Below are 8,907 nucleotides of genomic sequence, written 5' to 3'. Positions count from 1 at the left end.
ATTAACATTTTTAAAATAAGTAACTAATTAAATAACCATTTTTTCTCAGTAACTGTAAAGATTATAGTTACATATATTTTGTAATTCAATTATGTAAAACCGTTACATATAACTAGTTACTCCCCAACACTGAATTAAACTATTTTATCGATACCTTATGGTTTTGAATAACATACCGTAATTGAAACCTGTATGTCTGCCATCTTGTTTTGCTATAATTCCATTGCAACCCTAGTAAAAAATAAAATGAAATAAAAAAATCAAACAAATGTATCTTATAGTCTCATCAGACTGCAGGACATGGTTCCAGTAATTCATGCTCTTGGACAGGTTGTCTTCAGCAAACTGTTTGCAGGCTTTCTTGTGAGCCAACTTCAGATAAGGTCTCCTTCTGGGATGACGCCTATACAAACCGACTTGTTGCAGTGTGCGGCGTATGGTCTGAGCACTGACAAGCTGATCTTCTACTTCTGCAACCTTTAAAGCAATGCTGCCATGAGATGCCATGTTAAACATCCAGTGGTCAGTATGAGAGAATCGTACTTAAAGCACCTAATTTTAACTGCTCTAATACAAGATACACGACTTTGTATGGTCCTGTCTAGCAGACAAAAACATAAACATAAGGCTTTGCATGGTTAAACAACATACTGCTGTTATCACTTAGGGTGTACTCACTTTTGTTGACAATAATGGCTGAGTTATTTGCACAGGACAGTAAATCTATACTGCTATACAAGCTGCACATTGACTACTCTAAAATATATCCGAGTTTCATTTTTATAGTATTGTCCCTTGAGAAGATACACTGGAATGGTTGCTGAAATGTGAGGGGTGTACTCACTTTTGTGAGATACTGTACTTTAGCGGTACTTACATGCAATTAAAGTGCATTAAGCACAAAATTAGTTGTTCCAATTTAGAAAACTTTAAGTATACCAGTTGAGTATACAAAAAGTACAATTGCAGGATATTTTATTAAGCACACAAATATGTAAATAAAGCACAAAATAAATGTATTTTATATACATTTTATTTCCCGTTTTTCATTAGGGAATGCATTCTCTGATTTCCTTTCCTTGCTTTTGGACCAGCCGTGAACAAAAATGCTGTTTAGTTAGGCAGCTCACTAGGTTTTGGAACAGAGCTGTTGTTATTTGTCATTGTTATAGTCTTCCGCACGTGTGCCAGAATTGAAAGTTTGTTTCGAAAGCTTGTTTATTCTTCCTAATCTGTTATAATCCCAATGTGCAAATATTGTAAGTGTGATACAGAAGGCTGGTTTTGTCTTTGAGCTTGAAACTGTCATCCTTAGCACTCTTTAGTGAAGAAGACCACATCCCTGGCTAGCCTACATGAGGGTAAGACCGCATAGGGACAGCATTAAACCAGACCCCCTTAGGTCAGGCACTTTCAGGCAAACGCTCAGCCATATACTCCCAAGTAAACAAAGCCTTTGTTCCTCTCTGAGAACCTTCAAAGATAAACATCTGTTTTGGGTAAGTACAAAATGCAAGTGCAATCTTGCCATCAGCATGTCTTTGATCACCATTGCCTTATGCACATCCCCCTTACGCTAACAATGAGAACACTCAGGCTCTTGGGGGCGCAAAACCAAAATGCTGTTCCCAACATGTTGCCATCGACAGAAATGTGTTGACATTCATTTACGCAGTTATAACATAGCGGCTTCAAACCAGCCATTTTTTGGCTTCCATGCATACGTAGAGCTGCCTTGTTATGCTATATCATTATTTCGTTTGACATCTCAGTCTGTCTCTTTAGTTTACAAAGAGATAAAGAATGGAATTGTTTCTTGGCAAGTGTCTCCGCTGTCTTGCTCCGTCTTTGTTGTGGCTATGCTGAGAGTCGACATGTAAACAGCCGAATTGTAGCTGACAGTTGCAGCCAGCTGCTAAGACATTCTTAATCTTCTCTCGGTCTCTGTTTCAATCGCTCTCTGTCTTTTTCCAAGTAAACGAGACAGAAGTCCAAGCAGTTTTTCAGGTATTCAAAAGCAGTTGCTTTAGACAAAACAGAGCTGCTAGTATCTGTAGTCTGTAATTCATTAGCATTAGCATCCAGTGTTGGGAAAAGTTACTTTTAAAAGTAATGCATTGCAAGATTGAGCTACTCCCTACAAAAGTAATGCGTTACGTTACTTTTGCATTACTTTTTAAATCTGGGCAGGGTTTGCTTGTTTGTTTTTAATATTAAAAGTTCTATTTTTGCCAAACGTAAAAGCCTTTTCACACCAAAAGCCTCAGACTTGGAGAAAAGTAAAATCACGTCTGTACAGTAGACCGCAGAAGAAAAAATGTCAACTCTTCAGCAATAAAAAAAGGAAAACAAATGTTGGATTATCTTGAGTAATTTTTGCTTATTAGAATGGATAAATTGGATCATCGAAGGTCGGCAACAAAGACTTCGGTTAATAAAATGGGATTAAATACATAAAGGATATTTGCATTATTTAACATATTTAATTATTGCAGGTTTGCGTTGAATTTCACAGTTTTTATTCATTTTGAGGAGTAGGCTACTGTATCTTTTTTTAGTGCGTGAGATGAATTAATGCATGTTCACATTTAACATCTAGAACTAAAGTAACATCTTACTCATAATTTCTTTCAACATGCGGACAGGAGAGCTTTTAATCAATAAATGGGGGAAAAAGTAACTGGCGTTACTTATTTGAAACAGTAACTCAAATATTTTCTTGTCAGTTAAAAAGTAATGCGTTACTTTACTAGTTACTTGGAAAAAGAAATATTATTACGTAACTTGCGTTACTTGTAATGCGTTACCCCCAACACTGTTAGCATCATACCAAGTAGGGCACAGGTGTTCAAATAGCACACATGGTGGGTTTTTGAGGAGTAAAACATCATTCTTTTTGTCCACAGGCCTGAGTGAAGATAGCGCCGTATTTACATTTTAACAAGAATGAAAACAAGGCTGGGAGGAATTGAAGCACATGTGTTCACTGTAATGTTGTTTAACAACTTACTGATTGTTCAGCTGACAAAACATCTTTACGAAAAACAATTAATTAGTCAAAAACATAAAAGTTGTGAAATTACATGATCTAGGACCTTTATACAGTGTGAAGACTGTAAAGTTTGTCCCTCACAGCCTTATTTTCATGAAATTTAGTATGGCGTCTAACCTGACTAAGTGAAATTTTTAGCTGTTAAACCTTTATGACATATGTGACCCTGGACCACAAAACCATAATGGTAATTTTTTTTAAATTGAGATTTATACATCATCTGAAAGCTGAATAAATAAGCTTTCCGTGTAAGAAAGAAGTATGATTTGTTAGGATAGGTCAATATTTGGCTGAGAAAATCTGGAACCTGAGGGTGCAAAAAAATCTAAATATTGAGAAAATCACCTTTAAAGTTGTCCAAATGAAGTTCTTAGCAATGCATATTACTAATCAAAAATTAAGTTTTGATATATTTACAGTAGAAAATTTACAAAATCATGAAACACTTTACTTAAAAGAGAAGTTCACTTCCAGAACAAATATTTACGGATAATTTACTCCCCTTGTCATCCAAGATGTTCATATCTTTCTTTCTTCAGTCATGAAGAAATTTAGTTTTTTTTTAACATTTCAGGATTTCTCTCCATATTGTGGACGTCAATGGTGCCCGCGAATTTGAACATCCAAAATGTAGCTTCAAAGGACTCTAAACAATCCCAGTCGAGGAAGAAGGGTCTTATCTAGCGAAACGATCAGCCATTTTATTTAAAAAAAATTACAATTTATATACTTTTTAACCTCTATTTTGAAGTTGAGGAGAAAATAAGATGGGAGTTTTTCAATATACCATAACTGTATTGACCCACAATGAGCATTTGAGGTTAAAATATATATTAATTGTAATATATATATATATATATATATATATATATATATATTTTTTTTTTTAGAAAATAACCGATCGTTTCGCTAGATAAGCCCTTTCCTCCTCAGCTGGGATCATTTAGAGTCCTTTAAAGCTGCATTTAAACTGCATTTCGGAAGTTCAAACTCGTGGGCAACCATCTTACATTTTTATAATCTGAAGAACCGTCTTTTGCCACAAAGAACCTTTTGTGAAACAGAAAAGTTCTTCAGATGTTAAAGGTTCTTTATGGAACCTTTTAGACAAAAAGGTTCTGTTATGGCATCGTGAAGCACCTTTATTTTTAAGAATGTATGGAAGAAACAATGAAATGTTTTCCTCAAAAAACAATTTCTTTACAACTGAAGAAAGAAAGACATGAACATCTTGGATTATGAGGGGGTGAGTAAATTATCTGTCAATTTTTGTTGTGGAAGTGAACTTCTCTTTCAATATCCTAATGATTTTTGGCATAAAAGAAAAATCGATATGTGACAAGGTCACATATGAGATGATAATTAAGGAATAATGTATAGTCAGATGGCTATAATAACAAAATTGCAATTAAAAATTATCACTGTGGTGGTGTTTTAAAATGAGGAGGCAAAGTCCTCAATTGTTTTTTTTTTTTTAATCCAATGTAAGTTAATAGTTAACTATTTTTAAAATTTTTGATCATCAGTCATCAAAGCTCAGTAAATAGTGGTCATAGATGCGGAAATTTCACCAAGCTGAAAACTCCCACAGATCATGTTTTCATGCCATTTTAAGCCTTATTTTGATGTAACAAAGTGGTTAGTTTGCTTACTTTTTTAAAATTAGTCTTCCCATTAACGCCATTATATTGTTCATTCAGACTGATTCACAATCGTGGGATGTGCACAAACACTAGAGGAGCGGGATTTATCGCATGAACCAATCACAGCTGAACATAACCAGTCATATCCAATCATATCGTGATAGAGGCATTGCCTTCTTTCACGTGATTTTACCCACATTTATTCTCAATTAGCCCCCACCAAACCCACCGCATGCTTTAGGGAGTCTGTTAAAACTCAACGGGCTCAGGGGAAGCGAAAGAGACTAGATTCGCACTGTAACTTTACCTGCTGGTGTCGCTGTTGGATAATGTTTTTTTTTAGAAAAACAAGTTATTTATACGCTTAAATTTGTTTTGTAATATTGGTGTTGTTTAATTTTTGTACTACAATTTTTTTTCTCATCCAATATTTAATATAGTAGACACTGCCTCCCTTGCCTCCTCAGAGGAACACTTAATTTTAAGTGTATGATTTCTTAAAGCTTCAACCAGGAACAAATGTCCATTACAATGTACAAAACAATTTTCTGAGTAACAAACCTAACGCTGCAAGAGTTTTACCGTAATATTAATACTGAAGTCATCTGAGGTCATTTTCACTACAACTAATTAAGACGCAAAATGGCAGCAGTTGCGTTTACTGTATAAAAACAACTCTGCTGAGTTATACGAGAGACACTAATTATAGGTCTACAACTGACCAGTCAGAAACAAGTATTCCAGAAAGCCGTGTTATTAATGATGATTAATGTTTGTCGTGTTTGATAGGTGAATTCCCAGTGACGACTACACAATCAACAATACCAATCAGAGAAATTGCGGGGAGCAGAAATCGCAGCAAATTGTTCAGCAGCAAAAGCCCAATTCCATGCAGCATTGTGAAGATCATAATCAAGTCCATCTCTGTCAGGGGGTCAAGATTGGCTTGTTAGCATAGCCCTGCTAGCCAGTAGTTGCCGTAATTACACACTTTGTGGCCAAAAAGCATCTTTTTTCACTCATAGCCATTCAAAAGTAGTCCTGCCTTTTTTCTTTAGTTCTCTCGTTAAAGTTTCAGAACACTCTGGACTCATTCAGCAATATCTTCTTGTTTGCTTGATGAAAGAAAAAAAAGTCTTTCGGGTTTGGAGCAACACAAGGGTGAGTAAGTGATGATAGAATTTTCCTTTTTGGGTGAACTGTCCTTTTAATGAAAAAGCCTGCTGTTCTCAGGCCGTAAACTCATTTAGATAGACTCAAGCCATTTGTGGGAGACCACAGGAAAGAACATCTAAGCAAACAATCCTTTTAAAGTCATTTTATTCAGGATCCATTACATATTGTTGGATTCGCCAAAGGACTGAGAATGTTAAAGTTACTATGGGAATATTTTTTCCTTACCCTTTGACACCATTTACCGTTATTTATTATTATTATTTTTGTGAGCACTGGCCCTCGAGAAACAGTGCAGTAATACCATACCAACATACGCACACTCAAACGCACCGACTCACACAAAAGCATTCTGACGTAGTTTTAAGAGTGCTCTAGTAGCAAATAAGACACATTCAAACTCACATTTTACCAAGACTAAAACAAGATCGTGAAGGGTGTTATTCCACTGCATCGATTTCACTAGACTAGATTTCAGTTTGCATGCAGTGAAACATACATAAGACAGGTGACACATGGCAATAAATTAGCATATAATTTACAAATGAAAAAAAAAAAAAAAAATTAGTAACAGTGTACCAACATTAATAATACTGAATATAAAATGTAAGCAACTATTCACAAAAATGCAAAACTCTCTTCTATAGGTACAGGTTAAACAATGTGACATTCAAAGACACAAGTTCACAGCGATCAGTACCAGTTTCATTGAGTGTCTTATTGAGAGTCCGTGTCCCAAAGCCAGTAAACTTGTACTTCAAGCCTTAGGATTTTACAAAGCACAATTATCAGGATGCTCAGCATGTTGGGCCTACAGTTCCGCTGTTCGATGTTCACTGTTGAATAATCCCAGTATAAACATTTCATAATACATAATCGACTAATATTGTGTTTGTGGCTACAAAAGAGTAGCAGCAGCAAAAGTAGAATGGTTGTATGATTAAAAACATAAAAATGTCCCATAACTCCTTAATTGCAATAATCTATTAAGTCCTATAACAAATGAATGCTCTATCATTTGATGTTCCCTTGGCTGAGAGAGAGCAGGGTAAAGTCACTCAGTCATGGATGATGAAAAACTGCAACATGTAGTTGATGGAATGTTTAAACCAAAGTAAAAGAAAAGAAAGAAAGACAAAAAGCTCTGTTCCAAAACCTAGTAAGCTTCTTTCCTTTGTGTGGCTTAGTCGGCTGCTTTCCATGTCAAGAAACATGGTTTAGGCAAGTATGCTAACATGCGGTTCTGTTGAACATACTTAGCATGTGGTCTTGAGTTGTTCTAGTAGTAGCAAACCTCAGTTATGTATTTTTCAGCTATTAGCCTATCGACTTTAAGCGAGGTTGACCTGAAGAGACTGACTTTATTTTACATTAATGTGCAATATAGCACCACTTCTAAGAATGCTAGAGGTTTGCATTTGCGTGGTTGTGTAGAGTATATTTCAGGCCTAAAGCAGCATCGTAACGGGAATAGGACCTATCGACTGGAACACTATGTAGGCAACAACCCCACATGCCACACAAATAGCCTTCGTAAAGTGCACAGTAAACATGACTCACAATTGATTCCAGTAGAATGTGGCTAAGCTAAACTAATGGCACAATAGTCCAACAAGCATAAAAACGCATAGCACACCTTGTTGAATTTGTTAAAAAAAGAGCCTACTTTTTGGAACGACCGTTGCCCCAGAAATGCACCTATGCTGCCTTAAAAAGCCGGTCTAGGTAGAGAGCTCACTAGGATTTGGAACAAAGCTAAAATATTCTTGGTTTTCTGTCAGACCGCATACCCAGAATGCATCAAGGTCTTATAGCACCATGGGGCCAGAAGAGCCACCCACTCAAAAGATGAACGGAAGAAGGGCAGTGGAACAAACAGTCCTCCACTGAGGGAAGAAAAGCACCATTGAGTGTGGAGGGTTTAAGAGTGTGGGTTGGAAGCACTGTGATCTCAGGGAAGGAGGAAGAGGGGGTGTTTTGGAGGTAGTCGATGGCAGACCGGATCTGCGGGGTCTGGCAGGTTACCCAGGCACTGGCCCTTCACTTAACTTTACTAATGCATCAGCATCACAGACCTGGAGATCTCCAAGCAAGTCATCCCTGCACTGATGAATTGTCTGTGTATTTTGCTGATAATGTGGCGGAGTGTGGCTGCAGCACGCATTTTATGCGAAAATTATTGCGTCTGGAACACGCCGGTCCCCGGAACAGACACATAGATGTCAGAACTCCAGAATTTAAAGCAGAATACGGATCCATAAAGCAGAATCGCAATTAATGTCTCTCTGGTGTCCACAATAATTCTAGAGACACAATAGTAGAAATGTCCCTTTGGAACTGATCTGATTTTCAGGCCTTGTTCGAGTGTCAGACAATGGTGGAATTCTTTGGCCTGTGGTCATGTGATTCAGCTTAGTAAAACAGGTGGCTAACTCAACTGAACATCTGGTCTCTGAAGCTCTAATTGAGATTTCTTCTGCACAAATTCAGCACCAAAGCACCCAATCGCACTACCCTGTTTGTCTTTGGCCCTTGGGCCTTACTTTCGAAAGTTACTGTCAAAACAACTAAATTGTCAAATTCAGAAGTTCCTCAACTGGTAAAGCCTGGCTCTAGCCACGCCAAGGTCAAGGGTTGTAAACTATGAATGCGGTGTAAGTCGCTCTGGATAAAAATGTCTGCCAAATGAATGAACGCACTAGAAGTTCCAAGTTACTGATTTCAATTAAACCACATGTATATCGAGTACGATCTTCATTTAACCACAAAAAGAAACAGTTCAAGCTGAACAACATTGGCTAACCAACTAGGGCTGTCCAATCCTGCTCATGGAGGGCCACTGTCCTACACTGGCTGTGTTCCACTTTGTTTTTATGGCCTACCCTTGCTAACCTCCATCCCTCTCATTGATTCAGATGTAGGTCATTGATTATGTTGCACAAATGCATAGCCCACTACTGGTGAAACACTTGGAATTGGCTAAATTGGAACGTCCTAAACTCTAGATCACTTGGAGTTCACTATGGAGTTGATTTATTA

This window comes from Garra rufa, chromosome 23 (genome assembly GCF_049309525.1).
Source record: "Garra rufa chromosome 23, GarRuf1.0, whole genome shotgun sequence".
NCBI classification, from domain to species: domain Eukaryota; kingdom Metazoa; phylum Chordata; class Actinopteri; order Cypriniformes; family Cyprinidae; genus Garra; species Garra rufa.
This window is presented reverse-complemented; position numbering follows the sequence as displayed.